This window comes from Mixophyes fleayi, chromosome 12 (genome assembly GCF_038048845.1).
Source record: "Mixophyes fleayi isolate aMixFle1 chromosome 12, aMixFle1.hap1, whole genome shotgun sequence".
Classification (NCBI taxonomy): domain Eukaryota; kingdom Metazoa; phylum Chordata; class Amphibia; order Anura; family Limnodynastidae; genus Mixophyes; species Mixophyes fleayi.
In genome coordinates, this window is record NC_134413.1 from 58,487,742 (window position 1) to 58,509,433 (window position 21,692).

Genomic DNA, 21,692 nt, shown 5'->3' on the forward strand with positions numbered 1-21,692 from the left:
TTAACTCTATATAGTCACAATGAATGAATGAATGTTACTCCATTCAAATTCATCCTAATCCTAGGGTTGCTCTAACCTTATTTTGCACCAGTGTCAGAACTGTATTAAGAAAGTGTTCACTGTTCGTTTGTTTAAAACTTTTATTGCTAGTGTTTGTTGGGGGAGTTTATTGAGGGCCTAATTGAAGAACACTGATCACATGTGTTTGTTAACCATATATATTCATTGTAGAATTGCTGCAAAGCCAGTAATGGCTGCATAGCTAGTGTTTATGGTTACAAGTATAAAAAATTTAAATAGCATAATTCAGAGTTATACCAGAGTTAAACAGGAGAAGAACATTCTGCCTATTACCACAGCTACACAAGGACAACAGTCAGTATTCATCTGAAACTCTATATTCTACTCCTGATATTTTCATCTCTCCCTCGATACAAGCTTCACACCAGAAGATGACTGTTCTGGATTCTGATTTTATGTTCTACTCAGCTCATGAAAATTTGTTTTATCTGTCAGATTATTTTTCCTGCAACATCCCTTCTGTTTAATCAGCCTGCTGTACTACTTGCTCATCCCCACCCTGCCCAAACTACAGCTATTTCAGTGCTCTATCTCATCAATGTACTTTCAATTTTACTCAAGGCTTTGTCTGCCATCACAAGTATGAAGAAATTAAATTGAGTTTGAACCACTCTCATGACTCTGCAATAACTCAGCTACTCCATCACCTGTGCCTCATTACACTCCATTTAACACTTTAACCCACTCCCCCACATGGCTCCCCACATCATTACTCCATGCTATCAAGACATCCAGGAATAAACTACATCTACTGCAGCTTCACTCTGCACTACTTCTCTGATTGCACAGGACATTCCAACTAGGTAATTCTTTTAATTGCCTAATTTTTTGCTATTTTACTCATAAATCCCAATGTTTGCCAAATTATTTTTCTTCATCTCTTTTCAAGGCATTATTTTTAGGACTATATCATTCTTCACCCGTCCTGCAACATCCACCTCTGTCCACATTCCACCTTTATTACTTCACTCACCTCTAGTTAACACTCATGAACTCTAATCCCTTTTAAATTGAATAACTTTAACAGCCACACCCTGTCACCAGAAACTAAATGGGCACACATCCTACAATCATCTTTCGTACCTTTCTTCCTCCCTGCTTCTATTAGCTGGAGAAATATCACCTAATCCAGGTCCCCCTCACTTCTCCCACACACATATATCTGAACGCTACAGAATTCTGGAAACTCTCAAACGCATCACCTCTCTCCCCTCTCTCCAAAGTCCTTTAAATGTGCCCTTTGGAATGCACGCTCTGTTTGTAACAAACTTACCTCCATACACTTCCCCTCAAACAACCTCAATCTTCTTGCAATAACAGAAACATGGCTCACGCTATCAGATACTGCCTCACCTGCAGCACTTTCACATGGTGGTCTCCATTTCACCCACACCCCCAGACCTGGAGGCAGACAAGGAGGTGGGGTTGGACTACTTCTTTTCCCACAGTGCACGTTCCCAGTTCTACCAAGTGTCCAATCATTCACGTTCACATGTTTTGAAGTACATACTGTTAGGATTTTTAACCCATTCTCTATGTGTGTTGCTGTCATCTATCACCCCCCTGGACCACACCAACAATTTCTTAAACACTACTCTGCATGGCTCCCTCACTTCTTATCCTCTGACATCCCTACCGTCATCATAGGTGATTTCAACATCCCATTTCTAATCCACATTCTAATGCTGCTTCCAAACTACTCTCTCTAACATCCTCACTTGACTTCTCCCAGTGGATTGAATCCGCTACTCATAGGATGGCCACTGTTTTGATCTTGTTTTCTCTAAACTATGTTCAGTTTCTCATTTCCTTAACACTCCTTTCCCCCTCTCGGATCATCACCTTATTAGCTACTCACTCACCCCCAGTTATTTACCCATCCCGCTGTCAAACACATCCAAGCCTCCTCACACCCGCAGGAATATTAACGCTATTGATTTTCAACAGTTTTCCACCTCTCTTCAACACCTTCTCTCCCCATTTTCTACATTCTCCTCCCCTAATAGGGCCGTACCTCATTTTCACCAAACCCTAGCAACTTCCCTTGATCAAGTGGCTCCAGCAACTCTTCATACTCCACGTAGACTTCGTTGCCAACCGTGGCACACTAAAGTAACATGAACTCTTCAAAAACTTTCTCGCAATGCAGAATGTCACTGGCGTAAATCTTGCACCTCTAATGATTTCATCACATATACTGCTATCTACCCCTCCTTTCGAAATTCTCTGGACACTGCAGAACAAACATACTTCCAATCTCTCATCTATGCTCAGGCTTCTAACCCCAAATGCTTTTTGACACAATTAAATCTCTTCTAACTCCCACCCCAAACCCTCTGACTGGCATTAGTGCCCAGGATGCTTCCTATTTCAAGGACAAAATTGATAAGTTCAGACATGAAATAGTATTATCTCCCTCGACGAGCAATCAGCTTGATTCCTTTGTAGCACTCTCTGACACTCTCTATTCATTTGATGCCACAAATGAAGAGGAAGTTTCCAATCGAAGAAGTCGCGGCCGTGGCTTTTCGATTTCCAGAATGAACATCTCTTTGATGTGAGGACAGCGTCGTGAGGGACATCGAAAGCAAGAGGCAATACAACAACCTGCATAGGCTCGTCCTCATCTTCTCTAGGTCCCGATACCACAGACACCTACTGAACCTCAGCCTTGGAACAGGCACTTATTGGTGTACACTGCTTGCTTGCGATCTGAGACTATATGTGGTGATTTTTATCTTCGCTTTGTGCTACCTAAGTTCCTTTGCATATTTGAAAAACTATTACCACGGTGAAACTATATTTAACATTGGCAACATACTACTGAACTTTCGCGGTATTAACTTCTGACAACTCTACCTACTTATGGTTTTACTACTTCTCTTGCTGGACTTTTTAGTTCCTCGTAGAAGTTGTTTTTCATAGACAATAGAAGTCTTCATATACTGTGTTTATATGTCTTTTCAATGCTTGGTCATTGTTCATCTATATGTTTGGGATGTGTTTTATTGTGTAATAACAAGGTTGCAACCTACGTCTATGTTATTGTCACGGAAACTGGTGAATATTTAGTAAATCCCCTGCAACTGCCAAGTAGTGAGGCTCATTCAGGGGTGCGGAGTCTAACGGTAGGTTGTGTTCACCAGTGACCCCCGCAAGAGGGTATGGAATTTGCTGCACCTATTCCGCAGGTCGCAGTTCCCAGAAGGAGTATTGGCAGAGCAATTGGCAGAGCCTGATACAGAGCAAGAGTAACAGTAGATCAGGGAAATACTGAAGGTATAAGCAGGAAGCCGGTCTAATCATAATGCTGAGCTGAAGTGAGTAGCGGAGTTGAATAGAGAAGAACTGGCAACTACATGGATGGAAACTCAGGACATCACACGTGATTACTGGTACAGAGGTAGTACAATAGAATCAATAGTAGAGTGGAACTACAGCTGATCCGTAGATGGTAACTCAGAGCGACAGCAGGAGAATTACTGATACAGCGGCAGTTCAAGTAGAGACAGTAGCAGAGTAGAACTAGCTGATCCGTAGATGGTAACTCAGAGCAAAAGCAGGTGAATTACTAGTACAGCGGTAGTTCAAGTAGTAATAGTTGCGGTGTGGAACTTAGCTGATCTGTAGATGGTAACTCAGAGCAATAGCAATTGAATTACTGGTACAGCGGCAGTTCAGGTCGAGACAACGGAGAGAAGCTACAGCTGGTCCAAGAGTGGTAATACGAAGCAACAGCAGGAGAGTCATTGAGAGATTTTATGTTTGATCTAAAATGATGCAATTCCCTGAGAATCGCATCATGGAGTCTTCAATTCTGCCCACTTCACTAGGAAGTGGACAGAGGGGAGGAGGTCTTGGGATCCCCCAGCAAAATGTTGGAGCAGGTCCGTGGCCTGCCGCCACTAGGGGCCAAAGAACATCATAACTGAGAGAATATGAGTGAAATGGGACACATTTGAGGGAGAGGTTTCCTCAAACCTTAGCTGCATATAAAGAGGTGAAGGAGTCCCCAAGTTCAGAGAGCTACAAGAAGGTGGAATGAGTCCACATGAGAATTAAGAAGATTTCCTCAGAGATAAAAAGGGGGTGACCCCTATAAAGAGGGGGAATACACTGCCAAAGCAGTTTGAAGCAATTTATTGTAACAGTATTGAGGATCTGTCATATCAAGTCTCTGGGCCTCATTCATTATGGAGTGTTTCTAGCGATTGTGTATATAATGCGCACAATTACTCTGCTCATGCCCAGAATTGGCCCATACGCCACAGAACACCAATTTATCTTCGAACACAAAGGGCACTTATGACAGGTTACGATTTTGGGGACAGAACGGGCTGATGCACATATTCAACGTACAGTAAAGGCATTCCACTGCAGATATGTCTGATTCAAACTCCGACGCATACAGAAGTGCGCTGTTTTTAGGACGGAAGTCTAGTCTAACTCACGGATGATACTGATGACCAAACACAGCATTTACATTTGCATCATCTAATGGGAGATTTAATTATTCTCCTGCATACACCTGCACACCGTCATGTCATTATATACCACTATATTAGACCCACAGAGGGACATTGTTACTATTATGCCATTTCAAGCTGTATTCTACGTGTGTTCAGATTGCTTTTGAATACTACAGTAGTCTTCTCCCAAAGAGGTAGGGCCATTGTTTTATATTTTAGAAGCACTGCCTACTATTGTTAATGTTTAAAATTGTATCGGTTTTAAAAATTGTGTTTAGATATTTTTAACATAGTAATGTCCCACATTACCAATGCTTGTGTGTTTTAAAATGTGCCATGCCTGTTTTATATCCTACATGTTTGCATACCTTTCCGTGGTGCGTATTCGTTTTTATAGCTTTTCAGTCTTGCCTATGTCGCCTACTATGTATGCCGATGTAGTACAATTTTGTTTTTGTTTTGTTTTTAATTTACTAAAATGTACCTGGTTATTAAATTTGCTGTCATGCTTTTTTTATTTTATTTTTAGCAGGAATTTGAATATGAGCCTTACTAGATAATTTCTATATATAAGTATGTTTATAATGTGTAATGTACAAGAGACGACAAAGGTTGCAAGGCATTTAGTAATATATTTTTCTTTATCCCATATAGCCAGGCATAGGCATGGTGGAGGACCATAATCTGGAGGACAACCGGAGTTGTCAGCTCCAATACCAGCAACTGGTACACCATCGCTGGCACAGGGAGCGTTTCTTCAGGCCATGATAGCCTCTTTGGGATGTCTAATGCTGGAGTGTTCCGTTGCTATCAGCTACAACTTCATGTCATCAAGGACACCTTGCACATTGTGCAGAGAGACCTAGAGCCTTCACGCAACATCTTGGCAGCAATACTGCCGCTGACCAATCGCTTGGTGGTATTGCACTTCTGTGTATCTAGATCTTTCCAGACCACAGTGGGTTTTGCAGGCCTCACCGCAGAAATAGGCTCATGCCAGCCAGATGGGGGAAAAAGAAAATTATTTAATATTTTTGTGTGAGGGCAACTGGCATTGGGGAGGGGGAGGTGGGTTTGGGGCAATGAGCAGTGTGGGGTGGTCATGTGGAACGCCTGCTGGTGGCTTCCCTGGTTTCCAGGGGGGGGGGGGGGCGGTCCCATTGTTGGAGAGCAACAGGCAGACAATCGCGAGGCTGCCTGTTGCTGAGTGGGGTGGAGGCTGTGTGTTACTCGTGCTGTATGACTCGTGCTATACAAACTTCCACTCAGTGCCAGACTGAAGTATGAGCACTAAAAGAATAGTTATATATAACAAATCTTATACATTCCCATTTGGCCATTTGTGGTGTTATGAAAATAACCAACAGCTGATAAAAAAACTTCTCACACATTAACTGCAGAGTTTGTTTGTATCAATAAGAATCATATGTTGCTCTCTATATTGGGTGGTAGTCTCATGGCTGCCCTCTGTATTGTGTGGGGATGACAAGGTTGTCCTCTGGATTGTGCGGCGGTTACAAGGGTTATATGTGGTGTATGGTGGTCACAACAGTGCTATGTATTTTGTGTTGGTCACCAGGCTGCCCTCTGTAATGTGTGACGGTCACAAGGGTGCTGTGTGGTCTTTGCTGCTGCAGCACATCCACTTCAAGGTTGGATGTGCTGTGCATTCAGAGATGCTGTTCTGCATACCACCCATGGTTCATTGAGTTACTGTCACCTTCCTGTCAGCTGGAACCAGGATAGCCATTCTCTTCTGACGTTTCTCATTAACAAGGCGTTTCCACCCACAGAACAACACCTCACTTGCAGAACTGCTGCTGGGTACTTTTGGCTTTGAGAACTGTTCTCTGTATACTCTATAGACTGTTGAGTGCAAAAAATCGCAAGAGATCAACAGTTTCTGAGGGACTGAAACAACCCGTATGACACCAACAATCATTCCACAGAAGAAGTCACTTATATCAAATTTCTTTTCTATTCTGGCGTTTGGTCTGAACAACAATTGCAATTTTTGCCCATGTCTGCATACTTTTATACATGCTTTTATACTGCCACATGAATGGCTGATTAGATATTTGCATTACCTAGCAGGCTTTCAGCTATACCTAATAGAGTGGACAGTGAATGTCATATATATTGTGGCCATGGGAGTGGCTTGCCACAGGCCTCTCAGAGTGGAGTTAGCTATGGACCTAACAATCTGCAGGTAAAAGGCAGCAGACCAAGTTATATACACTGTGCTTTTGGTCAGTTATGTACAGGTCTGAGACATCTGACAAAGTAATTGTAAAATGTAATTTACTTACATGCTTTAAAGTGTTTATTTCCACAGCTAACAGCAGAGCTGATGAGGGTTTCTGTACTGAATAGGCATTAGAGAGCACCTGAGGAGACTTCCTTTAAAGACAAAGTGGGAGTGTCGCCTGTCAGTCAACCAACCCTGTGGGAGGAGTCTGTACTATAGAAGACTGAACTTGGCAATTGTGCATTGCAACATGCTGGACATATGTGAAGCATGATATTTGAAAGCTACTAGTATAATTTTTCTTTACTCCAGTTAAGATGGGCAAGAAAAAGAACAAAATGTCTCAAAAGTAAAATGTGCAAACAGGTGTGTCTGAGGTACAGTCTTAACAGGAAAACATGCAAAATCAAAGTGGAGAATCTCATCCTCTCTGCACAAACCTAGTGTTACCCATGTCACATCATGTGACCAGGGAAGAGTATAATTCCTTAGAGAAAATGTTTACAGAGGAAAACTGCTGTCTTATAAAAGAAGTGTGGAATTTAAAGCACCAGAGAGAGCAAGAAAATGGAATTTTTGAATCTGTGGAAAATAAGTTGCATGATTTACAAACAGTGAGAAGAAAGAGAAAAATCAGAGAAAGCTCTTAAGAGATAGCAGCAGAGAAACACAGATATATTGCTGCTTTAAAACAAAAGCTTGTCTTGGCTCAGCAGGAAGTACACTTGGCAGAAGTCTGCAAGGAAGCTTGAGGAGTGTAAGTTAGAGAATTTGTACTTGCTGAAAGGCATAAAAAGCTAGAACAGTTGCGCCAAGAAGAAAAAAACTGTCTTCTAGGTATGCTGAGGAACGTGACCAAGCAATGGCCTTCACATCCACTCAGAAAAGTTTGGTGAACACTAGAGATGCTCACTGACCCCCGTGTTTTGGTTTTGGATCTGGATTACCTTCGTGTTTTGGTTTTGGTTTTGCAAAACCGCCCTTGCGTGTTTTGGTTTTGGTTTTGGTTTTGTTTGGTTTGGTTTTGCTATTTTCTTTAAAAATCAATGTTTTTGGGGCTAAAATAACCAAATGTAGTGCTCCACCAGTTTCTTGGATAAGTGAGGTAATTCTAAAGCTAATAAATTATGAAAAAAACAGTTTAATCCCTGATAGGCCGTCCATAATTCTAACACTTGTCTGCAAATTATACAGACAAACCTGGTTGTCTACCTCCTCCATCTTTGATTATTGGCAATGTAGCCATCGTCTTTGGGTGTATATTACACCCTCCACTTGTAGCTGAATATAAAAAAAGCAGCCTGCATAGACTGTGGAATTAGAAAGTAAAATTAAATGGACCAAGGTAGTTGGGTGGCTATCTATGCCCCCCCCGCCCTCCACTTGTAGTTGAATAGAAAAAAAGCAGCCTGCATAGACTGTGGAATTAGAAAGTAAAAATAAATGGACAAAGGTAGTTTGGTATCTGTCTACATCAGACCCCCTCTCCACTAGGAGTAAAATAGAAAACTATTCAGCCGTTATAGAGTCTAGAATATAAATAGAAATTGAGAAAGGCAATTTGGTATCTGTCTGCATCATAATCATCAACATCATCATTAGTGCCCCCGTCGCCTACACAAATCTCCCGCTCATCCTCTTCTAATTCAAAAGTGGCATCCTTAATTGGTGTGTCACCAACTACACTCGGGCTGTTAAGGCACACATCAGCAGAACTGCTGAAAGGAACCTTCTTAATGGGTACACTCTCACTAACAGAATGCTCACAATTAGACATACCACTGGTGGATGGACTCTCCACAGGGATTGGTGTCATTTCTGATTCAGAGCATACATTATCCTCTAATGCCTTACTGTTTTTTTGCAGCTCGGCTTTCACGCGTAACAGTACTTGTGCACCACTTTTAGACTCCAAATTACTTGGTTTTGCTTTGTCACGAGTGTCCGTACAAGAAGAAGGCTCAGTAACATTTTTTGATCTGCCACTAATAGACAAAGGTGAAGGCCTCATTCTCTCTTTGCCACTGCGTGTGTAGAATGGCATGTTGGCAATTTTTTTTTTTATCAGCACTTAACTTTTCCTCAGTTACACTTCTTTTTCGCTTCAACACGTAAATTTTTTTGGGGGTGTGTGTTTTTTTTACTGATTTCAAAAGACTGTGTAGTTTGACATCACCTTTCCCAGATGACATACTGGGAACACTACCATCAGGACTGGTGACAGAACCTGGTTGCTCATTCTGCTCATATGTGGACTGCTTTGAATCCATTATGAGACCAACGCACTTGTAATGCTATAAATTGTTTTAGATACTGCTGACAGATAGTACTTTTGACAGCCAGAAATATTAATGCAAAAGTATGGGGGACACCCCAAAAGCACTTTGAAGTGCTACAAATTATTTTTAAAATCTGCTGACAGATACTACTTTTGACAGCCAGAAATATTAATGCAAAAGAATGGGGGACACCCCAAAAGCACTTTGGAGTGCTACAAATCATTTTTTCAATCTGCTGACAGATACTACTTTTGACAGCCAGAAATATTAATGCAAAAAAATGGGGGACACCCAAAAGCACTTGAAGTGCCAAATATTGAAAAAAAAAGACTCCTCTATCCTCCTCTCTTCTCTATCGATTGTTAGCAGAATTGGAATCAGAATTGTATTGTCTGTCCCTGCTCTAATCAGCCTGTGACAACACCCTGCTCTCTCCCTCTGTCAAATGTCGATGGATTGCTCTGGAGGCAGGTATTTATAATTTTCAAGTATTGCGAGAACCGAGCCCCGAGATCCGACAACGTCATGATGACGTCCGGCCTCGATTTGGATTCTGAGCGGGCGGGAGAGTACCGAGCCTGCTCGCCTCGGTACTCGGATAGCCTAAGTTTGGGTGGGTTCGGTTCTCGGGGAACCGAGCCCGCCCATCTCTAATGAACACCAAGGTTGAGAGCGTCCAAGTGAGTAAACCCAAACTCAAGGGCCTAAAGGGGAGCCCTGCTGCTAATTTAGGTCCAGCTGTAAGTGTGCCTGTCAGGAGTTGCTTCAGGTATGGAGAGCTTGGTCACTATAAAGCCAGGTGCACTTGTTGCCAAAACCTAGTGGATGGTTCGGTTGGCTAAGCTGGGCCTGTCTTTTCCAGTTACTGTTGCCAGAGTTTCACAAGTGGTGGTTCACCTTTAATAACAGTGACAATGCGTCTGAGCAACAAGATTGTACATGTTGTCATGGACTCTGGGAGTGACATTATGCTGTTTTCCAATTCTGTCCTGGCTGGAGTCAAGATCTCGTCGTTGCCTAAAATTAAAGTGCACTGCACACATGGTGTAGTCTGGAGATTTAAATGAACCCTTTTGGCCATTAGTCTGAAAGGCCAAACTGTGAATGTAGTGGCTGCTATAACACCCAAGCTGCCGTATCCAATCGTTCTGGGGCGAAACTTCCCAGTCTATAAAGAGGACCTCGGTGAGCAAATCCGGCCGGACATGCCGACAACTAATTCACCGGTCGGAAGACCGGTCTTAAAGGATCTGCTAAAAACACCACAGCATCTGAACCTCAATCACTGGGAGCCGCCAAGCTGGAATACTTTCGTGGAGGTCACGGCAGAGCTTTCACGGAAACCTGGGTGGACGGAATCAGCGTTGGCGGGTGTCACCTTAGCTGTTGGTGACAATATAGACTGGTCTGACTATCCAGAACTGATACATGTGCCAAACTTTGCACGTCAATAGAAAAATTATGTAACTTTAATATACCAAAGCCTGTCCATTCGGCAGGCTGTGTGCCATTATATAATGTTAAAAATATTGTGCTGTTTCATGTGATTACTGTGAAAATGAGAAAAGTAGAACAGCTGGTAGTCCCACAAAACCATGTACCTTTAGTGCTAGAAGCTGCACACACGCAGAGGGGTGGCAGACACTTAGGGGAGGTAAAATGAAGGAGAAAGTTCTACGTATCAGGATGGCCACTGTCTTGATCTTGTTTTCTCTAGATTATGCTCAGTTTCTAATTTCCCTAACACTCCTTTCCCCCTCTCGGATCATCACCTTATTAGCTACGCGCTCACCCCCAGTTCCTTGCCCTCCCTAGTGTCAAACTCTTCCAAGCCTCCTCGTACCCGCAGGAATATCAACGCTATTGATTTTCAACAGTTTTCCACATCTCTACAACAACTTCTCTCCCCAATTTCTACATTCTCCTCCCCTGATCGGGCAGTACCCTATTTTCATCAAACCCTAGCAACTGCCCTGGATCAAGTGGCTCCAGCGACACTACATACTTCGCGTAGAATTCGTTGCCAACCGTGGCACACTACAGTAGCACAAACTCTACAAAAACTTTCTCGTAAAGCAGAACGTCACTGGCGTAAATCTTGTGCCTCTAATGATTTCATCACATATACTGATATCTACCACTCCTACAGAAATGCTCTGGACACTGCTAAACAAGCATACTACCGATCTCTCATCTATGCTCAGGCTTCTAACCCCAAACGCCTCTTTAACACATTTAACTCTCTTCTGAATCCTCCTGCCCCAAATCCTCCAACTAACATCAGTGCACAGGATCTTGCTTCCTATTTCAAGGACAAAATAGATAAGATCAGGCTTGAAATGGTATCTCCCTTGATAAGCAATCTGCTCAATTCGTTTGTAGCACCCTCTGACACTCTCTCTTCATTTGATCCCACAAATGAAGAGGAAGTTTCTACTCTCTTCTCATCTTCCTACTCTACCTCCTGTCCTCTTGATCCCATTCCCTCACAAATGGGTATGTCCCTGTCTCCTGTGCTCATTCTCCCTCTAACTAAAATCTGTAATCTATCTCTTTCTACTGGTATTTTTCCATCTATATTCAAGCATGCAGTGATTACTCCCATTTTAAAAAAACAGAATTCTGATCTTAACTCTCTCATAAATTACCGCCCCATCTCCCATGCCCCTCCAAGCTTCTCGAGAGAATTGCCTACACACGCCTCACACACTTTCTTACAGCAAACAACCTATTGGATCCTCTTCAGTCAGGCTTTCGCTCTCAACATTCCACAGAGACTGCGCTGACCAAAGTTGTCAATGATTTGATCACAGCAAAAAATAATAACCAATACTCTCTTCTAATTCTCCTGGATCTCTCTGCTGCATTTGACACTGTTGACCACTCTCTCCTCATACAAACGCTGTAATCCCTAGATCTTGAAGGCACTGTCCTATCCTGGTTCTCATCCTACCTATCTAATCGCTCTTTCAGTGTTAATTTCTCTGGAACCACCTCTGCTCCGCTTCCTTTATTAGTTGGAGTTCCACAAGGCTCAGTCCTAGGTCCTCTGCTATTCTCTATCTACACCACTTCTCTTGGAAAACTAATAAGCTCCTTTGGATTTCAGTATCATCTCTATGCGGATGATACACAAATTTATCTATCCTCTCCTGATCTTTCACCATCTGTGTTGTCATGCGGTACTGACTGTCTTTCTGCCATTTCATCTTGGATGTCTTCTTGCCAACTCAAACTCAATCTTTCAAAAACTGAATTAATGATATTCCCACCCAAGAACAGAAGCTTCCTGCCTTACATTTCTATTTCTGTCGATAACATGACCATAAATCCCACCCCGCAAGCTCGTTGCCTAGGTGTAATCCTTGATTCACAACTGTCGTTTATTCCCCACATCAACTCTATATCTAAATCATGTTACATACACCTAAAGAACATTTTCAGAATACGCACATATCTGACACAAGACACCGCAAAAACATTAATTCATGTACTCATCATCTCCCGCATCGACTATTGCAATTCCCTCCTTACTGGTCTTCCCAAAGTCAGACTTGAACCCCTACAATCTATTTTGCATGCAGCGGCTAGACTGATTTTCCCTACAAACCGTTATTCCTCTGCTGAGCCACTCTGTCAGTCTCTACATTAGCTGCCTGTATTTCAACGAATCCAATATAAAATTCTTTTACTAACATACAAGGCCATCAACAAAATTGCACCGACATACATTTCCTCACTTGTCTCGAAATATCTCCCTACTTGACACCTCCGTTCTGCACAAGATCTACGTCTCTCCTCCACTCTCATCACATCCTCCCATTCTCGGTTACAGGATTTTTTCCGGGCTGCACCTACTTTGTGGAATTCCCTCCCTCGCACAGTAAGACTTTCCTCTAGTCTTCAAACCTTCAAGCGTTCACTGAAAACCCACCTCTTCAGACAAGGTTATGATATTCCTCAACTATCATCTTAATTTCCCTAGATTACCCTATTGCCATCCTCTACACTGCCAACGCAAGACAACAACCTTCTGACCAACATTGCAACACACACAGCCCACTCAGTACTTTTACCTTTGCAGTCTGGCTGGTTCATTGTGCAATATGATGTAGCACATGCCCTTGTGTTTCTAACTCCCATTGTCCTATAGATTGTAAGCTTTCGAGCAGGGTTCTCTTACCTCTCTGTCTGTATGTATTACCCAGTATTGTCTTATTAATGTTTGTTCCCAATTGTAAAGCGCTACGGAATTTGCTGGCGCTATATAAATAAATGTTGATGATGATGATGATGATGTAGGTATTTCTGTCCTGAGTCTGTGGCAGTAAAAAGGTTTTGAAGGGCTTGTCCGGAATGCTAGAAGGCCTATCCCGCTGTAACAGTACAAACACAATCCGAAGAAGTTCATAGACCTCCTATTATAAAATAAGGGGCTATGAGTGGAGAAAGAGAGAGGACAGGCTATTTTAGAACATGGTTCTCGGGTGTCAAGAAGAGAAGGTTCCAATGAGTTCACTGATGGGCGTGATTGTGAGGACATTTAAAAACACAATAGGACCTTCCTTGTCTGAGGCTTTAAAATGTCAGATGGACAAAATGATTTCAGTGGCTCTCCCACAGCGATGCGCTCCTCGCGAGGTCCGTGCCACCTTACTTGGTGATACTAGGAGGAGGGATATGTGGCAATGGGAGTGGCTTGCCTCAGGCTTCTGAGAGTGGAATTGGCTATGGAGCTAACAGTTTGCAGGTAAACGGCTGCAGACCAAGTTATATGCAGGTGTAGTACTGTGTTTATGTTCAGTTATGTACAGGTCTAAGACATGTGATAAAGTAAATGTAAAATGTGACTTACTTACATGCTTTAAAGTGTTTTTTACCACAGCTAACAGCAGAGCTGATAAGGGTGTCTGTCTTTAAAGGAAGTCTCCTCAGGTGCTCTGCAACGCCTATTCAGTACAAAGTGGGAGTGTCATCCAAGCCTGTGGGAGGAGTCTATACTAAAAAAGACTGAACTTGTGATGTGTTATTGTGATGTAACAACAAACCACCATTTTGATTTGCAACAAGAAGTTGTCTGTGTTTCTGATATCTGCAGGGTGCCCTTGCAACAAGTGGTGTCAGAAGTGGTACAAGAAGGGTGCGTTTGTTATTAATATATATATATATATATATATATATATATATATATATATATATATATATATATTCACATTTAGCATCATTATAGATACATGCACACACTGTCCAATGTGCGTGTGTGTGTAATATATGTGTGTGTGTGTGTGTGTTTTATTTTTTTTGCTAAGTTTTCAGACCCTGCACTTTGTACTTTATAAATAAAAATAACCAGCCATTGTTTGCATTTTTTTCTTCAATGGTCAATAAAATAAAATACATTTTACCTCTTAACTGTCCCAATTCCATGAGGATAGTTCTGATTTTAGGGGACTATCCTGATTAGCCAAGAGCTTGTCCCAGCATGAAGGACATCTGGGACATATTTTCACTCTACACTTTACATACATGCTGTGTGAACCAGTTCATGGTGCACTCTTTACATAAGGGAAGTTGGGAGGGAGATGTAGGTGGTTGGAGGGAAGTGCAAGCTATGCTGTCGATGGTGCGGGCAACGACCACACACTGCTGACCTCACCCACACATCACTGGCCTCCCCTCCGATGGGACGGCATTTCTCACAATAGGCCCTTTATAATTTTCATCCCCAAGCCCATGTATCCCTTAATCTGGCCCTGTGTTTGCATGTGAGATTCAGCAGCAGTTGCACACCCCAAAAAAGTTATATATCATTTCATTTTAATCTTTTCTATTTTTCAGTACTTTTATATTTTGGAAGTGTCATTCAGTGAAATCTATCATTGAAAAAGGCTGTTTGTGTGAGGGTTAGCAGCAGATACACACCCCAAAAAAGTAAACATGGTGTCCTGTTTTTGACTCAGCAGAACCCCCTGATAACATATAAAACTTGTATATTGTGGAGTAGAGTCATAAGAATTGTAAGATAACATTTCTTCCTTTCCTTATCTCATTGGGGTTTCCCCTGGTGTGCTGGCAGATATCTACAAGTAGTTCCAATCTGTTCAAGTAGGATTACTCCTCTTGGCAACCATGTATCACAGTACAGATCAGGAGCAGCCCAGTACAGTTATGACCTCTACTAGTAAAAAAGGCAATGCGGAAGAAAGTTGTTGAAAGCGTCCTCAAAATCCAAACACTGCTTTTCAAATTCAATCTCAAAGAAAACATCAGCTTTTGATGTAAGGAAGAGGATTAAGAAGGAATTTGTCCATAAAAAGGAAAAATCGCTAACATTCCATAAAACACCCACAGTGACAAGACAAGGCTCTTACTATGTCCACTTTTTGGTAGTAGGGTGCTGGTACCGGTAAATGCACTAGAATGGTCATTCCAAAACAGAGTGCCCAGGGCAGTCGTGGATCTTCCTCAACTTCACTTGCACAACCTTGTCGTTTAGAGTCTATGGGCTAGATTTACTAAGCTTTTTTATAGAGTGGTGCCCAGAACTGTACTGCATATTCAAGATGAGGTCCTACCAATGATTTATACAGTAACAAAATTACACTGTCTTCCCTGGCATCTATGCCATTTTGCATGCATGCCAATACTTTATTTGCCCTTGCAGCTGCTGCTTGACATTGAGCACTATTGCTAAGTCTACTGTCTATGAGCACTCCCAAATCCTTTTCCATTATAGATTCTCCTAAATTAATTCCATTTAATTTATAGATTGCGTTCATGTTTTTGATCCCTAAATATATAACCTTACATTTATCTATGTTAAACCTCATATTCCATTTGGTCGCCCAATCCTCCAGTTTATTTAAGTCCCTCTGTAGAGAAGCTTCATCTTGCTCTGATTTTATTACCTTACAGAGTTAAGTGTCATCTGCAAAAATAGAAACTTTACTCTCTAAACCATCACCAAGGTCATTAATAAATATATTAAAAAGTAGTGGCCCCAGCACGGAACGTTGAGGTACTCCACTTGGGACTTTTGACCAATTAGAAAATGTTCCATTTATCACAACTCTCTGTTCCCTATTCTCTAACCAGTTTTCGATCCAAGTACAAATTTTGATTCCTAGACCCAGTTCCCTTATTTTGTAAACCAACCTCTTGTGTGGCACTGTATTAAAGGCCTTTGCAAAATCTAAGTAGACCACATCTACTGTGCTGCCCTGGTCTAAGTTCCCACTAACTTCCTCATAGAAACTAATTAGATTAGTTTGACATGACCTATCCATCACAAATCCATGTTGGTTCCCACTAACAATTTTATTGCACACCAAGTAATCCTGAATACTATCCCTTAAAATACCTTCCAGTAGTTTCCCCACTATTGATGTCAGGCTTACAGATCTATAATTCCCTGGTTGTAATCTCGTCCCCTTTTTAAACAACGGCACCACATCTGCTATTCGCCAATCCCTTGGTACTGAGCCTGATGAGATTGAATCTCTGAAAATTAAGAATAGTGTTCTAGCTATTTCCGAGTTTAGATCCATAAGAACCCTTGGGTGTATGCCATCTGGACCTGGAGCTCTATTTATCTTAATATCCATCAGTCGCCTTTGGACTTCTTCCTCTGACAAACAAGTATTAATTAATGGTATGGTTTCATTTCCATTTTTATGTATTACTCCTACCATTTGTTCCTCTCTAGTAAATACTGAAGAAAAGAAAGTGTTTAATACCTCTGCTTTTTCCTTAGTATCATTTATCAATTCACCCATCTCACTTCTTAGGGGTCCTATATTATCTTTTTTTAATACTTTTACCATTTATATAGTTAAAAAACTTTTTGGGATTTGTCTTACTTTCTTTTGCAACTTGCCTTTCATTTTCAATTTAGCCAATCTAATTTCCTTTTTACATGTTTTATTACATTCCTTTTACTTACGGAAGGACTCCTTTGACCCTTCAGATTTAAACAATTTAAATGCACGCTTCTTCCTTTGCATTTCTTCCCTTACCTTTTTATTTAGCTACATTTGTTTAGACTTAATTCTTTTACATTTATTTCCCATAGGAATGAACTTATATGTGTATGTTTCCAACAACATTTTAAAGACAACCCACTTTTCTTCCGTATTTTTTCCTTCAAACGCTTTGTCCCAGTCTATGCCCTTTAGCATATAAAAATTTGCCTTTCTAAAGTTTAAAGTCCTAGTTGATCCCTTATACCGTTGCTTCTGGAAACTAATTTCAAATGAGACCATAATATGATCACTATTTCCCAAGTGCTCCCTTACTTGAATATTTGATATTACTTCTACATTGTTTGTTATTACTAGGTCCAGTATAGTCCGGTTCCTAGTTGGTTCCTCTACTAATTGGGACATGTAATGGTCTTTTAACCTATTTCCCCTAGCTGTACCGCAGGTCTCAGTAATCCAATCAATGTCCGGATAATTAAAATCCCCCATAATTAAAACTTGACCTAGTTATGTAGCCTTTTCAATTTGCTGTAGAGGTTGGGCTTCCTCATTCGTACTAATATCGGGCGGTTTATAGCATATGCCTGTCAGCAACTTCTCGGAACTTTTTCCTCCGCTGGATATTCCCACCCACAATGCCAATATTCTCGTTAATAACTTCCTGAATACTCAGTTTTAATTCTGGCTTAATATAAAGACATACTTCTCCTCCCTATTTACCCTATCCCTCCTGAAGAGATAATAGCCTTAGAGGGTTCACTCATTGCTAGACTTCAATATAACATGTACCCATACTTTTTTCCAAACAAGACCCCAACATATCATGATGCAGACAAGCTGCAACTGAATTTAAGGAACGAACAGCAGTTACAGATCCTGATTACACTGCACTGCTTGTGAAGGGGAGCTGTTAGGTGTACACCACATTGCTTGTATATTTTAAGTGGATGTAAGGAGGATGGCAAGTGGAAGAATTTGGGGATAAGTTATGTGGATGTGCCAAAGTCATTTTTGGAGGTGGGATATAAATAGAAGCTTACATCACATTATTTGTTTGTGAGTGTGATGAAAAAGATGAATGTGTGCATTCTCAGTTATCACTTAATGTTTGTAATATTTCCATGGTAAAATTACAAAACAGGCATGGTTATCATCTCAAACCATTGTTGATGAAAGTATTATAGAAAGGAAAAAAGTATAGAAAGGCAAAATGATAGCTTTAGATATTATGCCTTTCAAGTTTGTTGACTGTCAATTGTGGGAATTGATAACTTCTGCAAAACTGAGATGATAAATACCTAGTTTCTATTATTTTTGAAACATAGTTTTGTCTGCTCATCTCACCAATCATGTATTTTTGCTATAGTATAAACAATATTGTTTGCTGTAATAGCATACTAACGTCAAATGTTGCTACAGGCATTGTGCACCTCACTAATTTAATACACAAACTTAAATGTTTCATACTTTGCTGTGTCTACATAGTAAAGAAGGTGTGGCCACTATTTATATACATTTGTCCCTAGATTTATTTTCAAGCTCTAAACACAGTCAGCCTTGGAGCAACACCATTGTTTAGAACACTCAACATTAGGTATAAGCAAAGTTGCAGAAGAATTTTGAGCAAATAAAATTTTGAGGCAATACAGACTGTTTCACAAAGGTACACAGTCCCATCACTACAATCTTTGGGTTCCACTTTTGCTTTCCCATTCCTCAGAAATAGAGAAGCCCAGGAGGAACAAAATATGATAGGGGAATTCATTGCAGAACTTAAGGCGCAACTCCATCGGAGAAATGTGCAAAATTCCCTAGCCAAATGTGGAATGAGAAGAATATTCCATTGTGACAGGATTGACCTCATATGCCACCCTGTCTGTGTGTTGCTGGGGACTGGCTGGGCTTGCTTTGCCACTGTCCCCTTTTCTTTACCGCAAATGTGCCCTCTAACAGCAGTAGAAGGGGCTTTTGCTGCTGCCACCCCTAGGCCCCTTAGCAGCACCTAGAACCACGTCCTTCTGGGTAATTCTCTCTGCTAGGGTACCCCTTTGCTGGTACACCTGACCTCTTGCCTTTAGAACAGGGTTGCTGTATCACACTGGCCAGAGCTGCAGGGTAATGGGCAGAGAGATGGTAATAGACGCTGGGTTCCAACCTCAGAGCAGCCGAATAACGGATTAGATTGAGTCTAATCTGTAGGTCACAGGAATTACAGCAGTTAAGTAGGCATTAAAACAGATTCCTTAAGCAGTGATGTTTATTAGCTCAGGAAGTCCTAAAAAGGACTGTTACACTGTAGATTGAGGTGATGTCATCATCATCACCATTTATTTATATAGCGCCACTAATTCCACAGCGCTATACAGAGAACTCATTCACATCAGTCCCTGCCCCATTGGAGCTTACAGTCTAAATTCCTTAACAGACACATACACAGACTATGGTCAATTTGATAGCAGCCAATTAATCTACTAGTATGTTTTTGGAGTGTGGGAGGAAACCGGAGCATCTGGAGGAAACCCACGCAAACACAGGGAGAACATACAAACTCCACACAGATAAGGCCATGGTCAGGAATTGAACTCATGACCCCAGTGCTGGGAGGCAGAAGTGCTAACCACTTAGCCAACCATGCTGCCAGAAAGTACAGATGGGATAATACTAATGTATGGTCAAACAGTCAATTATTTTATACAGATTTACACAGATACAAAATAAACATAGTGTCCATGTCCAATAGCGCCACAATATAAAACAGAGTCTATATTTAGAAAAAAGCCATTAAAGGCATAGTTCTCATAATTCATAAACGATGTTGTATCCACACGATGTATTCAGTTTCAATATTTCCATTAGATGTATTCCATATTCATATGGTGTGGGAGAGAAAAGGGAAAAAGAGACAAAAAAGTCTCATAGTGCATTATCTTTTTTTAAAAAGATAATGCACTATGAGACTTTTTTTGTTTCTTTTTCCCTTTTCTCTCCCACACCATATGAATATGGAATACATCTAATGGAAATATTGAAACTGAATACATCGTGTGGATACAACATCGTTTATGAATTATGAGAACTATGCCTTTAAAGGCTTTTTTCTAAATATAGACTCTGTTTTATATTGTGGCGCTATTGGACATGGACACTATGTTTATTTTGTATAAGTTTTGATTGAATAGGTGATATTCAGTCCACATCTGCAGCAGCCTCAATTAGTGCGCTCTACCTCTATCTATATATATTGCAGATTTACACAGATACCACGGCAGGAGGTAATTCAGCATCCTGCCCCTCTAATCAATCAAGGTACATACTTTTCTATTGCTAGTAGCAGCACCACTACTTCTGAGGTTTTCTATTGAATGTTTGCCATCAGGATATAATATTTCTCTAATCTTGCTTTGAATGCAAAATTCACATTCATCTGTGATCATTTGCATAGGGAGTCTACCAGCAAGTATAATTACCTCCTCCTGTCTTTCAGGCTCAACAGACGTTTTGGTCACTCAGCGATGAAAGGGTCGAAAGGGTCACTACAGCGGTGCACTGCCCTCCTAATTAAAATAAGTATCTACAATAAGTTATTTCTATGGGATCCAGCCACAAATAAGTTATTAATAGGTGATCCAGCAACATCAATTGAACAGTTTTTATATGCACTTGCATAAAAGAGAACTAAAAGCAACTAGAAACATAATAAAACAAATCCTACCAAACATGGTAAAGTTTAGTTCTCCTGAAAAACAATATAGGTAAAAACAGTACACAATACATTGTACCTTGTCCTCATATTTTACAGTGTTTAAAGTGTGTTGTCAAAGCTCCTTTGCATAAAAGTGTGTTGGCCATACTTTAGGAATGTGAACTGAACACCTGGGGCCTGAATAGTTAAGGAACTTAAATGCCAATACGTGTCGTATTTACATAAAATTGCTCTGTGCATGGCCAGACACGGCCTATGCGCCTGTGAAAGCAAGAACATCCAATTCATCTTCGAACACAAAGGACACTTATGGTTTCATGGGCGGAACGGGGAGGGGAATGGTTGTATGCATGTAGTCAATGTACAGTAAGGGTGGGCCAAGTACCAATGCACTCAGCAACATCCGAGTCAAGCTTTGGGCATTTCTACATGATTGTCAGTCATATCACTTGCACCAGCTACAGGGCAAGTGTAAGTGCCAAGTGATAGTGATGACGGATGTGTATACATCAGTAGCAACTGTAAAAATGCATTTTATGTACAGTAGACATTAATACATCATGATAAATGTATTTTGTTAAAAAAAAAATGAAAAAAAGTTTTTCGTTTTACATTTTTTCATGAATGACTATTTTATTAACAGGTGTCGATAATTGAATTTGTTTTTATCTGTGCGTTCTGCTGGGACCATATATATTCCACATATGTATTGGACATGTCCTGCGTTGTATTGTGTCTGCCAAAGCAGAGTGTACCTAGGCCTGTATTCAACAAGAGATATTTCTTCAGATCCACTCCTACTTGAATATAGATGTTCGTATACCTGAATTACTTTCTAAAAAAAAAATGCAATTTGCATTCGTTTTGCATGCCTTAATGAATCAGGCCCCTTATATTAATGCCCAATTATACAACATATTAAGCTTAACTATT